This window comes from Rhododendron vialii, chromosome 3a (assembly GCF_030253575.1).
Source record: "Rhododendron vialii isolate Sample 1 chromosome 3a, ASM3025357v1".
NCBI lineage: Eukaryota > Viridiplantae > Streptophyta > Magnoliopsida > Ericales > Ericaceae > Rhododendron > Rhododendron vialii.
Genome location: NC_080559.1, coordinates 20,875,606 through 20,892,668, shown reverse-complemented (window position 1 = coordinate 20,892,668; position 17,063 = coordinate 20,875,606).

The following is a 17,063-nucleotide window of genomic DNA, read 5'->3' as shown; positions in this document are numbered from 1 at the left end:
AAAGAAATATTTTATTTCCTCGGAAAATAAGATACATATGGATGAAAAAGGGTTTGAGGAAAGCGCATCATTCTTAAAGAGTATGTTGAGTGACCAGACTTCATCTTCAACCCAAAAACTTAGTCTGATTTTGATGAGTTTCATCGACTTCATCCCACGGTGGATTTTCCCTTGCAGAATACAAGGGAATTTGCTACTTTGGGTTATTTGCTTGTGTCGGTAATGGAGCTTAGGCGTTGAAGTCAATGAGTAATAGCTTCATTTTAAGCTGCCTTTAAAAAGTTTGATTCCAATCTGCAACTGCTCACATCCCAGCCTTATTAGTATGGGCAATTTGCAGCAAACAAGCAAGCAAAGGTTCTTAAACATCCGAAAGGGCAGAATTCATATGTAAAAAAAAAAAACATTCGAAAGCAGAGTTGATAATTCGAACCCTTGTATAGAGAAGTGTTTGACAAAAGTATATAAGAATAAGACCTCTGAGAAACGGGTAGACCGTTGTTGATTTGAAGGACGATATGGCTGTTCGTCGTTGATGGATTGAAACAGACTACATGGCTGATCGTCGTTGAAGGTTTTGAAAAGGACGACATGGCTGATCGTCGTTGATGGATTGAAAGGGCTGATTGTCGTTTGTTGGATTGAAAAGGACGACATGGCTGATCGCCAGTGATGACATGGCTGATCATCGTTGATTTGATTTGAAAGGGACGACATGGCTGATCGTCGGCGATGACATGGCTGATTATCGTTGATTTGTTTTGAAAAGGGACGACATGGCTGATCGACAGCGATGACATGGCTGATAATCGTTGATTTGATTTGAAAAGGACGGTGGATCATCATTGAGGATGACACGGACCATTGTTGAATTGAATGGTATTCTGATCTCCAAAGTTTATTCTTGGTGCTAGCGGGGTGGAACTGTGTGGCCGTGCACTTGATGATTGCCATAGAGAACGAGATAAAGAAAGCGGTGTGTGGCATTCCCCCACATTTGCACTGCTCCAATTCCGATAGACCCTAGGTTCTTGCCAATGGGTTCCTTAGATTTGGCATATTGCACAATGCCTCAAAGAAACTGGAAAAAAAAAAAAACCAAAAAAAAAACCACTTAGAAATTGATTTGGAAAAAAAAAAAGCACAACTAAATTGTTGCTCTACTCTTTGAAATTACATCAGATTTACTTTCGAAAAACTCTTTCTTCTATAGAGTTCTTTCAAATGCTGTCACGACTCATGACCACCCTTCTTTCGTTGTTACCAAAGGTAGACATCATCACAACAAAATGACTTGATGTGTAAGATCAAAACCTACAAAATGGAGACGATTACTGACGCCAAACAGAGATGGCAGTCCAAAAAGATACAATCTAAAGAAAATGCTGAGTGGGAAATTACATGGTTCATAGGGGACTATTTATGCTTTATCCTCATGAAACATAATTGCAGAGGGTTCACTTCAGCTCATGGCAGTGTCTACCAATCTGTAAGCCCAAGAAATCAATGCAAAATAAACTAGGTTAGATGACATCTTCCATATATTACTTTCACGTATGCACATAGCGAGAAACAGATATAGAAACAAGAGCAATGTGGCAAAGAGAGAGAGAGAGAGAGAGAGAGAGAGGGGGAGGGGGGGGGGGGGGGAGGGAGGGAGGGAGAGGGAACCACTTTGGGAGAGCTTCCAACTCCATGAAACCACCAATTTCCAAGTTTTTCAAGGCAGTGAGGTGCTGAACTCAATGTTTTGTTTGGTTTAGTTTAGTTTTTGAAAAAAAAATTATGAGAGTAGTAGGGGTAATAAGTGGAGAGAGATAGGGAGAGAAATTAGAGGTGTGCAAAAAAACCGAGCCCCGACGGACCCGACCCGACCCGAAGGGTTTCGGGCGGGGCCGAACATACGGTTCGGTCGGGTACGGGTACACTTTTCCAAAAAAATCAATTTTCGGTTCGGGGCTCGGGGTGCTGTTTTTCTTACCCGACCCGACCAAAAGACACGAACTCATACAGTTTTACTTCGGTTTTGGTCAGACCTGACACGACCCGACCCGACCAAAAAAATGGTTACACGGACGGGTATCCCCCTCCTTCGGTTCGAGTACCAAAAAAGTGATAACCGACTAGTCGGGTCGGGGTCGGGGCCGAACCCGACCCGTCCGACCCGTGCACACCCCTAAGAGAAATGATTAGACGTAGAGAGAATCTTTTGAAAAATACTTTTCAAAAACTAAACCAAACAAGGCACTATGCCTCTTGTCATCCCATAACTCTAGAGACTCCAGGGACATGAAGGGGCACTGTTGGACAACCTTACTATCAAAATTGGGTCTACTGACCATTGAAAATCTCTCCCGTACATACAAGTATATGTATTATCCCGCACTTGTTTCTCAGAAAAAAAGAAAAAGAAAACAGAAAAAATAGAGGAGGAAGAATACATCTCTAGTTTCGAGTACTGCTATGAGTACCAACCGGCTGGGGAGGGAAATCGCATCGACTGGCCGCGCCGCGAAAAATGGGTACTCGGATCAAGCACCCTACACACCTCGGATGCCGTTGATTCCCACGATAGGCCCCTCGGATTTTGTTTTTAGAATTTTTGGACGGCTCGGATCGGCCGTCCAGTGGCCGGAGACGGCCCGGCGCGGCCGGTCGGTATGATTTCCCTCCCCGGCCGTCGGTACCTATATCATTATGGTCTAGTTTCTCCATCTCTTGTGCAGCAAAAATTGACACAATGTACTTTCCTTTGTAAATTGTGATTTCTTATGGTAGTTAACAAGGTTTTGTACATTAGGTTTACACCAACTTGCATTTTCAACAGGATTTACACCAATTTACACGGGGATCTATAAAAAAAGACTAAACAAAACTTCGACTGGTTAATGGCAGTTTTCCGAGCTGACCAATCTGAAGGAAAAAAGCGTAGTAATTTGCAGCAAATCTGACGGAGCTTTCTAGTTTATCAGCAAAACCATAAAGAGTTTGTTTGCTGATAAGCAAGATAAACATGGGAAAGAATAGAATATTAAAATCACTGTATTTCATAGTGCAAGAAATTGATTTCGATCATATCAAAGTTCCATTACCATATCTTACTAAATTCCTTTGAATCCGCAGTAAACTGAGAAAATCTCAAAATTTGCATTAGACCCATTGTAATAAAGGTCTCTAAGAACATAAATGCAAAATCTGAAAATTGAACTATATTTTTCCCTAATGCATAAAAAAACTTAAAAGATAAAATTAGAAGACGTAGTGTACCTTTGAGAGTTAGAGAATGGAAAGTGGATCGTAATGGAAGAGAGAGAGAGAGAGAGAGAGAGAGAGAGAGAGAGGAGAAGGGTGGCGGTGGTGCGGCGGTGTTAATGGAGAGAGAGAGAGAGAGAGGAGAAGGGTGGCGGTGGTGCGGCGGTGTTAATGGAGAGGCTATAGAGATGGTGGGTGGACTATGGAGATGGGAGGCCGTGGGTTTGATACGGGGGTTAGAGCATCTCCGGCTCTCACCCGTATTTTTCCTCAAATTTGAGTCAAATTTTGGATAAAAATCCATTTTAGGTACACATCTCCAACCATCAAACCTAAATTTTACACATCTCCCTCTTTCTTTCTCTTTAATTAGCCGTTGGAGAAATGGGTCAAGGCAAAAGTTGTCTCAGTTTTGGGCAAAAAAATGGGTAAAACCCAAAATGGGAAAGGATTTAGGTCAAAGATTGGAGAGAGATTTTTGTGGTTTTTGCCCCATTTTTAAATTTGAGTCTTAAAATGGGTCAAGGCTGGAGATGCTCTTAGGGTTTGAATTTAGGTAGGGTATTTGGGGAGTTAAAAAAAGTGTAATTTTAGGTTTTATGAGAGGGTAAGGGTATAATGGGAAGATTAGGTGTATTTAATAGGTTATATAGAGAAAATTTATATTTTAAAATATTATAGATGGGTTGAGTGAAGGAAGTGGGCTAATGGAGAAAATAAAGGGTTGCGAATAACAGCCCCCAAAGGAAAAAGTGATTGAACTGAACTGTCTTTTTTGTAACCCTAGCACTCTAATTCCCGAGTGTTGCCATTGGACGGTACCGTAGGGTGAGCGATTCCTTGATGCGCTGTCGTTTTATGTGTTGGCCCAACACAGCCCCATGAGTCTGTTTGGCTGGAAAATGGGAAAAACAATAAAATACGGGGCCAACTATTTGCGAATACAGTACAAATTTACTATACGTAGCATGTTCTAAATCTAACTCACAAATCTTATAACAATTTGCTATATGGAATCTAACAAATATCCATGAACCAATTCTCCCCTTATGGATTCTTCTACGCCGTTGTTTTGTTCATCTTCTCCATTGACACCATCACCACAGCAACAATACACCACCAACACACCACACACGCCACCACAACCACCATCATCGGCCAGCCTCTACCCTTCCCTATCCCAAAGTTAATTTTCTCCAAAAAAAAAATTGAATTCTCCCCTTCCCCCTCTCTTTCTCCCCCGGTTCTCTACCACCACCACTACCTCCATAACCGCCGCCTTCACCAACACCAACAATTTTTTTTGAATACACAATCCTTCAAACAAAAATTGAAACTCAACATGTTTGGATACACATTCAAAAAAGTTTAGAAAATGTTTACAAACATTCCCGATGCTCTCTTCTCTTCTGCTTAACACACCACCACCCACCACTATTGTGTATCCGAAATTTTCAAAAAAAAAATCCCGACATAGTCGGATATACATTTCCAAAAAATTTAGACAATTTCAAATTTTAAAACTAGAAAATGTTTACAAAATTCGGATTCTAATATCTGAAAATCTTAGACATATTCGGATTTTGATATCTATATAATTTCAGAAACAAACTCATACTTTAAAATATGAAAATATATGACACTTTCAAGTTTTAAAAGCTGAACCCTTTACAAGAAAAAGTATGTTCAGTGATGAAAAAGTGGCGACAAAAATTTTTGTCGCTAAATGAGTATATTTGGTGATGACAAAAAAAATGCGTCATTGTTTTGACAACTTATGCGATGAAATTATTTCGTCACCAAAGGGCTATTTGGCAACGAAACAAAATTTCAGTCGCCAAAAGAGTAAAAAAAGGAGACGAAATTATTTTGCATCACCAAAGATAACTACTGGGTGACGAAAAAAATATTTCGTAGCCAAATAGTTATCTTTGGCAATGAAAAATAATTTCGACTTCTTTTCAACGTTTTCAACGACAAAACATTTATTTTGTCGCCAAATGGATACCTTTGGTGACGAAATTTATAAATTACGCTTTGGTCACCAAATATATTTCAGGCATTACTCTTTGCTCAAAACTCCAATTGAGATAATTTAAATTGAGTTTGAACAATAACACAAATGGCTACAACTTTCATATTTATCAAAATTGCTAATTTTAATGTTTAATGGTTCAAAATGCCGTTCAAAATATATTTTAATGTTAAATGTATGTCTTATATATTAGATATTTCAAACATATGTTGAAAGTATGTGTGGTGTAATTGGTTAAAACTTGTGCGCAAAACTTAGGAGACTCGGGTTCGAAACCTAGCAGAAAAGTGGGATTTTTTTTTTCACATATGAAAATGTCTTTTTTGACGAAAAATTTCGTCACCGATTTATTATACTGGCAACGAAAAATTTCATCACCGATAGGTCACCTCTGACGAGCCAAAGGGAATAATTTGTGATGAAATTTTTTATCGTCAAAAAGCACAATAAGTGACATAGAAAATTTCGTCACCAAGTCATTTTTCCGTGATAAAATTTTTCGTCGCCAAAAGACACTATAGGTGATGAAAAATAAATTTCATCATTGTAAACACCCTATTCTGGACTATTCGGATTAGTTTATTTACGGTCTTTGATTCCCCGATGATGATTAAGGTGAAGAACATCCCGAGATTGTTGGTGTCTTTGAGTTTTGAGCGTTCCAAACCTCATTCAAACCATCGTTGAAACTCTTTCAAACCTTTCAAGCCAGAACCAAATGGCCTTAGCAAAACCCTACTGGCATACGTTGGTACCATTCTGGAATGCGCTAGTAAACTGCCACGTGTCAGTCATCGACCATTGACTCAGTTGCCACTGGCGCACGCAGGTATCAAGATAGCGTACGCCGGTCAAAGCCTGTCAAATATCACTATTCAACCACGTGCACTAGACTTTTTCGGCCACCCCAGTATGATGAACAGTCCTCTGATGATTGCCAACGTGCAGAAATGTCCCCTTCTCTCCCACAAACCCTTTCAAGCCAAGTCTCATGCATTTAATGCATGGAGACTTCTTCTCCTAACCAAACCAGCCATTAACCCATCTGGTTACTACCCTCTCTCAGTCACTCTTTGGCTAAAAATACCCCTCTTGCATTTATATGCAAGGGGTTCACAAGGTTTTACTCTCATCAAGGCTCCAAAGTCTCTTTCTCTCTATTTTCTCTTGGTTTCTTGCTCTCTCTTTTCTAACACTGGAAAGAGTAAGTAAGAGGTCTCTTTCCAGTTTCTTTGCACCCTTGTTGCTCATCCTCCATCCCTCCAACCTAAAGCTCAAGCTCTAAACACATCATCAACCTCTAAACTAAAGGTATACCAACTTTCGTAGCCTTCTGTTCTGACCCCTAAGGGGGGCTAGCAGAGTCAAGGCTGGTAATCTATACCAGTCCTGGCCCTAAAGCTGGCAGAGTTTCAAAGATCATGTGAGATCATCAATGGTGCCACCAGTTTTATAGAGCCGTGCGCCAGTCATGGCAGTACGTGCATACTGGCGTGGGGATCATTAATTATCCGTTTCTTGCTTATTTTCTTATCTTGACACCTTATTGCATGGTAAAAACCAGTTTATTGCTTTTTTTATATTCTAGAACTATATAGTCATTTATTTGATATTCCTGTTTCAGAAGGCCTCTGGGATCCTTCTGGTCGTGTTCCAGAGCCCAGATGATGCAAAGCCAAGCACGAGATGAATGAGATGACTGGCGTATGGTCTCTTATGACTGGCGTATGGCAGTTATGTCAAGGTCCAGTGGTTGGCCTTTGCATGGCAGTTTAGCCTTGGCCTCCATTTATTCCCCCACACTGTTTATGGGGTATTCTATTCATTTTAACTCCTTAGATCTATTTCTACTGCCTGTATCTGTATATATCCTGCTTATAGATTGCGTGATTTGTCCTGGGTGTGCATTGGTCCTTTCTGGAGCCTAGAGGGTTGATGACAAGAATTGGGGGGTTTCAGCTCACTGGAGTACGCCAGTTAGGAGGTGGCGTACGCAGGTCATGTTGGTATACAATGGCCTGGCCAATGCACACTAGTGTGTTTCGTGCGTACGTCATTCTAAACCAGTGTATTTCAGTTGATCTGAAATGTTCAAAAGTGCTTGTTCTCAATCTATATTCATTGCTTCATAAATCATTCATACCATTCTATCACGCTGCAAACTTGCTGCAGTTTTAATCCCTTTAACTGTTCCCCCGCCCTAACTGGCTAATAGTGATTAATGAGAGAAAAATGCAAATGTTTTACAAAATGCCTGAGTAGAGACCGATCTCCAGATTGGGCGAGAGGGGCGCCATAAAATCCTTCCTCTCTCGTAACCTGGCTCCTGAACCTCAGATATCAAAGGTGACGACGGTCCAATTTACACCTTTTCAAAATCAAACAATGTAGCAAACGTTTCAAGTTCGGTTCTTTGGGTGTTTTCATCGCTAAAACCCGAGTAGCGACTCTGAATTGTAGCGTTTTGCCGCACTTTTCCAAAAGGGGCGCACCTGATTTTGTACGCAAAACAAGATTTTCCTGGGCGTGTGCCCACAGTGGCAACTCTGCTAGGGACTCATAGCATTGATTGATATTTGGAAATTAATACATAAATGAACAATCTTTCAAAAGTCTGTCAAAATAGTACGCTCTGCACTGCTGAAGAACGGAATGGTAACGTAACAGGATCTCGTATTCAACCAATCCGAACTGGGACTTTCACTATTGTTCACTTGTGTAGTTCTCTCCAAATGTTGATCAATAACCCAGCCAAGCTTTAAAAGACATTTTCAAAACTTTGCGTTTCTCTCTCTTTCAATCATTTTTCGGCATTCTTTCATATGCATCGATGTTGGTCAGCCCTGTTGAGGTGTTTTGGGTAGCCGGCACAATTTATTGGAGCCCGGGGTCCTCGAACGCCCAACAACCTTGGACGATGATAAGTCGTACTACCATTCGACCGTTGCCTTGCTCTACGCACTGCAATGGGAGGTATATCGCGACTCTAGTCAGAAGAAACCCCTAAACCAAAACCGGCCTTTACATGTGTACTCAACAAGTAAAGAGCTAGGAAGTAGCTTAAGCCGAGCGTCGAGGTAAAATAAGAAAGTGCGAAAGGCCATAAAAAGGTGAGCTGATTGAGTTTACCTAGAGTAGAAGTGGACTTCCACTGAAGGTGTTCGTTTGGCCGGTATATACCAAGTCCAAACCTAAGAGAGTCTCTGCCAGAACAAGGGGCACCATGTTCGTCTGCGCCCCCATTTGAGTAGCAACGCTCACCAGTGAGGGACTGACCCTTCTGTCAGCAGGGATAAGCAGATAGGCAGCAAGCAAACAGATCACCAAGGCAAAGCGGCGCCGAGCCTACACGGCATTGTCGTCCAAATCGCCATCTGAACTGTACATCTCAATCAAGCACACAATGTTGACTTGGCCACCTTCAAGCAGAGTGTTGGCCAAACCCCGAGAAATGTTGAGTCACGATGCCAACAAGCCAGGCATGCTCACTTGATATGGCAGAACAACAAGTGTGGAGGAAGCAAAGCTCCGAAGGTATGCCTGGAACTCTTCAATGGTTGGACACATCTCGTCATCGCCAAAGCGGAAGACGTGCATAACAGGATCCCAAAACCTGAGAGCTGCTCTTAGGAGAGCAGGGCGAAGTGATACGTGTCGAAGGTATCGGAATGAGGCAAGGCTGTGTGACTGGAAGTTCAGCCAATCGATGGCCAAAAATTGCACCAACCAAGGCCTGATCAAGGTTGGGAGTGGATTTTCCATAGGAAATGCTGAATATGGGGATTAAAAAGGGAGTGCAAATGTGGCAAACCTTCCACCTTCTCTTTATAGGCCAAGAATACACCTCGTTTCCTGTGTCAAATTCAAATCCAAGCATTTAAAGCCAAACAACCATTGTAAGAGAGGACTCTGCCTTCTGCAACTCGGAAACCGTGTTCAAACCGTGTGGGAATGAAGACAAAGAGCTCCCTGAAAAAGGACAAATGGTCAGACAAGTGGATCTGCATCAGGCCTAACTGGCGTGCGCAAGTTACATATTGGCATATACGTGTCCCTCAATTTTGGCGTACGCCATCAATCCACTGGCGCACGCCAGTTAGATGCACCAAAAACCAATCTGCAGCAGCTACTGCCGTCACATTGCCGTTTTCAATTCTGGGGCTTATTCTGGCCATTTGTTGGTTCGTACAAGTCATAAATGGTGTATGGGACTATGTCAAAGTATCGGATTCCAAGTGCCACGCTTAACGAAGATTTCGGACCTCCGACAGCATGTTTCAAGTTCAAATTAAGGTTTTGGGAGGTCAAAATCCGTTCCAGGGCTCTTGCCAAGTTTTGTCATACCGTACGCGTCATATGAACCAAATATGACTGTACGGGGGTGTCGGTTTCAGTCCGGGACTATATCGAGTCATCTTTTGAGTCTTATGTCCATTTTTATGACATTTTTAGAATTTTTCGGTTTATTTTTCACCTTGGGACATTTTCGCCGATTTTGTCAATTCGTACAGGTCATTGTACATCTATATGGTCTTATAGAAGTGTCAGTTTCCCTTATTTAAGAGAATTTCGAATTTTGACTCGTTAATGCCCAAAATTTCATTATTTTCCACGTGTCTTAGGGTACGTGTTGTATCCTGGGGCTTTCCTATCCCTTTTCTTTCAAGCTAAGTCAGTAATATGCATATGCAAGTGTCTAATTGTCGATTCAGATCATTCATCAATGCATGTCAGACATTAGTGGATGGTTTATTCTTTTCCTTTACTAATTCTCATCAAAAGGAGATCAATAAGCAGAAAATGCAGCTATTATATACCAGCAAGTCAATATTCATAAGCAAAAGGTGGAAATGTATGAAAGCGACACAACTGCCCAAGAAAAACCAATATGTACTGGGCACATCCGCCCGAAAGTTAAAAGGCATACAGGCCCCGTCCCGTAAGCGAAGCATCAAAGTATCAAAGTCAAAAGGCAGTAAAGTAATTGAGGCACAGGGATAGCCATCAGTCATCATAAAGGTTCTCGTCGTCGTCATCCTCTCTCTCTCTCTTGGGTCTCTCTTATACCCAGGGTTGTCGGCGGAGCCGCTGCTGAAAGGCGAGCGCACATCTTCTGCTTCTTCTTCTTCCTCCTCGTCCTCCTCACTCTCTGCAGTCCGAGAAGCCGTGGCTCCTTTCCTCTTCTTCTGTGCTGACCCTTAAGCTGGTCTCTTCTGTGCTGGCCTCTTCCTCAGTTCTCGATGGAATTGAGGCTCGTCGCTAGCGGAAATGATCTCTACTGCTCTCTGCACGCTCGCCGCTGGTCGTGAAGCGCTTGCTTGCCTCTATGCTGCGGCAGGAGTAGTAGAGACACTCGATGCCATCTTCTTCTAAGGAGGGGGCCGCACGCTTTTTCTCCTAAGAGCCACCTTAGCTTGTTCTTGCATAGTCATTCATTCATTTAGCATACATTGTATATATTGAAATGCTGAAACAGGAAATATTAAGAGTAGTTCTATTCAATATGCATTATGTCGAAGTCGGATTTATCTAAGTATCGAAAGCAGAACAGAACAAGTTTTTGGGGTTATACCTGAGGCTGTACAGCAGGAACCGGAGTCGCCGGTGAGTAGTGCAACTGTAAGGAAGCGCCGCTCGCTATCTTGTGAAATTCTTTCTCCATGGCCAGCATCAAACGAACGGCTTCCCGCACCCATTCAATTGGCGCTTGTATTTCATTTTGGGTATCAAAATTAAAAATGCGTTTCAAATATAGTTCAAATATGGTATAAGGCGATGAGCATAACAGAAAGCAAGTCATATCGGTCCTGTGATCGCCACTGGCTTTGTCCTAGCAGGCTCAAACCTAACTGTGGCAGCCTCCCCCTGTGCATCCCGCACTGCCAGAGTCCATGAAAGCTGAGGAAGCCCGGTCGCCGTTGCATAATCATTCCTCTCTCTTGAGCGGGCTGTCCTACTCCTCTGGCCCCGTCTCTCTTCGCCAGCCTCTAGAGTCTCACTCTCCACGGCTATATGCTCCAGCACTCCAAGTGGCCTCGCCAAGTATTGCCTCCGATAGATGGCATAGTCATGCTCGGGCCACAGGAAAACAGCCAGGCCCTTAGGAACGGTGGAGCGTCGCAGCTCTGCCAGCGTATACCTATCTGTGTGAGAAGCACGAGACGAAAGTGGCCCGAGAGCCTGGTACTCAAGAAAGCCAAGTGACTGTTGTGTCACTTGGTCGCCCAAGTACCACTGCCACCCAAAGGCCGACTCTAGCAGCACTCAGCTCGCAGTCACCACCTTACTCCTCGCCAGGTACTCAGGCTCAAGCTCGACATTGCTCCATGGGTTCCACTCCACCTGCAAAACAATCAAAAGCCAGAATCAAGCAAACATCAGCGACATCATTAAAGCAATTTAAAGGTAAAGATGACTAATGAAGGTTTTGTTTACCTGGATGCCCGACAACTCGTCAAGGTACGCCAGTTATGCAGTCACTGGAGTACGCCAGTTAGGAGGTGGCGTACGCAGGTCATGTTGGTATGCAGTGGCCTGGCCAGTGCACGCCAATGTGTTTCGTGCGTACGTCATTCTAAACCAGTGGATTTCAGTTGATCTGAAATGTTCAAAAGTGTTTGTTCTCAATCTATATTCATTGCTTCATAAATCATTCATACTATTCTATCACGCTGCAAACTTGCTACAGTTTTAATCCCTTTAACTGTTCCCCCGCCCTAACTGGCTAATAGTGATCAATGAGAGAAAAATACAAATGTTTTACAAAATGCCCGAGTAGAGACCGATCTCTGAATTGGGCGAGAAGGGCGCCATAAAACCCTTCCCCTCTCATAACCTGGCTCCCGAACCTCAGATATCAAAGGTGACAACGGTCCAGTCTACGCCTTTTCAAAATCAAACAACGTAGCAAACGTTTCAAGTTCGGTTCCTTGGATGTTGTCATCGCTAAAACCCGAGTGGCGACTCTAAATTGTTGCATTTCGCCGTGCTTTTCCAAAAGGGGCGCACCCGATTTTGTACGCAAAACAAGATTTTCCGGGGTGTGTGCCCACAGTCACCAGGTAGGAATCCTCAACAACCTTTAGTTGAATTTATTTTTTTCGTTACCTATATTATTTGTGACTAAAAACATGCAATTTGTGACAATTTTCATTCGTCACCTAATGCAATTTTTCTTGTAGTTAACAGATGCTTCATGTTTTTTTTTTTTTGCGAAAAAACGTATTTTGTGGATGCGCGATGGACAATTTATACTTGAAAATCCGAAAATATATGTCATGTTCGAGTTTTAAAATCTGAAAAAGATGACGAATTTTAGATTTGTGAATCCGAAACAATGGGAAAAACAAATTGAATATTATCAATGCTGGGTTTTCGGATCTGTTTTTTGTTTTTTTTCTCCGGTCAAGAGCTACCCATGTTTAGGAATACACATATCTCATTCAATCGAGTAGGTGATTTTGGATTCTCTACAATCACAGCCACTTCATTCTAGGGTTTGAAACACAGTCTTTGATTTTTTGCATAACAGTAGCCATTGTTGAAGCAAAAAGCTAGAGGAGAGTGCGTCTCACGAAGTACGGATTGGTTATACTAGTAATTGGTATAGGGGCTTTGGATTGTTGGAACTCTGAATTTGGATTCTGCGATGAAGAAGAAGGAAGAGCCTATGGCTATGGTGGAGGAGTGTATTAGAAACTGACGTGTGGGGGTACGCATCAAGTTACAGCCTTACAAGTCGTGGTTCTTTAACCTCACGATGGTGGTGGAAGAATGGCAATCGTGGCGGTATTGTGGTGGTGGTGTGGTCTGAAGTGGTGGTAACAGGGAGAGAGAAGGGAGAAGGGGGAGTGGGTTATGTGTAGTAATTTTAGGGGCATTTTGTGTTAAAAAATGAGGGTATTTTTGTCCGAAAGTGATTTATTTTAAAATAGGCTACATATAGTAAATTCGTAGTTGCAAATAGTCGGCCCCTAAAATACTCCTACTGGTAAAACCCAATCAACACCCTTCGTCTCCCAGCACCCCTCTAGAGGACCATTCCGTTTCTACTAAACAAGTTTACCACAACATTAGTTTTATCCTTATTCAACTTTTTTTGCATTTATTAGTTTTGCGTCAATTTTTTTTATGTATTATTGGGAGGAATCCGAAAAGCAAGAAATTATGAATGGGAGGAATCAAAAAGGTAAAACAATTATGATTTTTACACAAGTATTTTTGGAAATATTTCAAAAAAAAAACTAATAAAAGTTTTTCATTGGATATTTCTCAAAAAAATTTAAATAATTTTTATTTTTCTGATTCCTCTCATTAAGATGAACTAATGGAGTAGTACATAACAGTTTGGCGTAAAACTATGAAACGTGTTTTTTTTTTAAAAAAGAACAAAACCAAAAAGTTAACAATTGTTACACAATTTATTGGTTAGTGAAAAACACCCACTTAGTCAACATTTTGTAATTTTTTGATATCCTAACTAATTAAGCAATTTCTTAATTAATATTACAATATAATAACATTTCTTGTTTTTTATACTTTAAAAATTAAAAATGTTACAAGTCAAACCTTTTACTAACCCCCCAAAAAAAGAAAAATAAATAAATAAATAAATAATCATCTTGAACCAACAAAAGTGAACAGCTCCTCCCAGGAAATAAGATCATGGTAAATTATGACCAACTAGTCCAAATTGACATTCTCATTTGTTTTATAAGTCTTGATGTGTTTATTTTCTATTTTAAAAAATAGGATAATTAGATATTGATAAAGGTTTGGTGGAACCATGTTTTTCTGAAGAGAAATAAACGATTAGAGTGTGACTGCCGACGTTTGATCAACTTGAGTTTTTGCATGAGCAATAAACAGAGCAATTCTTACAGAGTTATGCCTTGATTAGATTCAAACTTGAAAAAAAATTCAACTCAAAAAACACTCATTACCTCTACTTTAAATAATTACTCTCATTTCTCTAATAATTATTCTCATTTCTCACTCTATTTCTCTCCACTCATTACCCCTATCTCCAATTATCACCCTAATTTTCTTCCCCACTCATTACCTAAAAACCAAACCCAAAATTTTTCAAAAACTCATCCAAACAAAGCATTAATGACTCAAATCATTAAAAATTAGACTAATGGATGTCATGTTACACACATGAGGAAAAAAAACACCGTAGATGATCACATAAGAGGATCTTGATCAGTTGGGGTTTTCTAAATTAATAAATTTTATCCCTCTCATCTCCAATCATAATGAATTAGTTTTTAGCGTTTCCATTGTGAACCTTTATCGAACTATTTTTATTTTTAAGTTTATGTTATTGTTTTGACAATTCAAATATGTGAAATAGTTTTTGTACTCTACTATTTAAAAATGCGCCATAAAAGTTATTTTTGCCTAAACTACACATAACAAAATTATAAAAGCATAAAAGTTTTTCTTTAGGTATTGTACCGTTTTGGTGTGGTTTGGTACCGTAACGAAGTACTCGTACGGTATTGTACCGTTTTGGTGTGGATTGGTACCGTACGGTACAAAACCACACCAAAACGGTACAATACCGTACGAGTACATCCATATGGTATCAAACCACACAAAAACGGTGCAATACCGTACGAGTACATCCATACGGTACCAAACCACACCAAAACGGTGCAATACCGTACGAGTACATCCATACGGTACCAAACCACACCAAAACGGTACATTACCGTACGAGTACTTCACTATGGTACCAAACCACTCCAAAATGGTGCAATACCGTACGAGTAGATCCATACGGTACCAAACGACTCCAAAACGGTCCAATACCGTACGAGTACATCCATACGGTACAAAACCACACCAAAACAGTAGAATACCGTACGAGTACATCCATACGGTACCAAACCACACCAAAACGGTGCAATACCGTACGAGTACATGCATACGGTACCAAACCACACCAAAACGGTACAATACCGTACGACTACATCCATACGGTACTAAACCACACCAAAACGGTGCAATACCGTACGAGTACATCCATATGGTACAAAACCACACCAAAAGGGTGCAATACCGTACGAGTACATCCCTACGGTACCAAACCACACCAAAACCGTGCAATACCGTATGAGTACATCCATACGGTACCAAACCACACCACAAGGGTGCAATACCGTACGAGTACATCCATACGGTACCAAACCACACAAAAACGGTACAATACCATACGAGGACATCCATACGGTACCAAACCACACCAAAACGGCACATTACGGTACGAGTACTTCGTTACGGTACCAAAACACTCCAAAAGGGTGCAATACCGTACGAGTGCATCCATACGGTACCAAACCACACCCAAACGGTGCAATACCGTACGAGTACATCCATACCGTACCAAAATCAGGCCAAAACTGTGCAATATCGTACGAGTACATCCATACGGTACCAAACCACACCAAAACGGTGCAATACCGTACGAGTACATCCAAACGGTACCAAACCACACCAAAACGGTGCAATACAGTACGAGTACATCCGTACGGTACCAAACCACACCAAAACGGTACAATACCTTACGAGTACTTCGTTACGGTTCCAAACCACACCAAAACGGTGCAATACCGTACGAGTACATCCATACGGTACAAAACCACACTAAAACGGTGCAATACCGCACGAGTACATACATACGGTACAAAACCACACAAAAACGGTAGAATACCGTACGAGTACATTCATACGGTACCAAACCACACCAAAACAGTGCAATACCGTACGAGTACATCCATACGGTACCAAACCACACCAAAACGGTGCAATACCGTACGAGTACATTCATACGGTACCAAACCACACCAAAATGGTACATTACCGTACGAATACTTCGTTACGGTACCAAACCACTCCAAAAGTGTGCAATACCGTACGAGTACATCCATACGGTACCAAACGACTCCAAAACGGTCCAATACCGTACGAGTACATCCATACGGTACCAAACCACACCAAAACGGTGCAAAACCGTACGAGTACATCCATACGGTACCAAACCACAACAAAACGGTGCAATACCGTACGAGTACATCCATACGGTACGACACCACACCAAAACTGTGCAATACCGTACGAGTACATCCATACGGTACCAAACCATACAAAAACGGTGCAATACCGTACGAGTACATCCATACGGTACCAAACCACACCAACACGGTGCAATACCGTACGAGTACATCCATACGGTACCAAACCACACCAAAACGGTCCAATACAGTACGAGTACTTCGTTACGGTACCAAACCACCTTAAAAGGGTGCAATACCGTACGAGAACATCCATACGGTACCAAACGACTCGAAAACGATCCAATACCATACGAGTACATCCATACGGTACAAAACAACACCAAAACGGTAGAATACCGTACGAGTACTAAGTTACGGCACCAAACCACACCAAAACGGTACAATACCGTACGAGTACATCCATACGGTACCAAACCATATCAAAACGGTGCAACACCGTACGAGTACATCAATACGGTACCAAACCACACCAAAACGGTGCAACACCGTACGAGTACATCCATACGGTACCAAACCACACCAAAACGGTACAATACCGTACGAGTACATCGATACGGTACCAAACCATACCAAAACGGTGCAACACCGTACGAGTACATCCATACGGTACCAAACCACACCCAAACGGTGCAATGTTGTACGAGTACATCCATACGGTACCATACCACACCAAAACGGTCCAATACTGTACGACT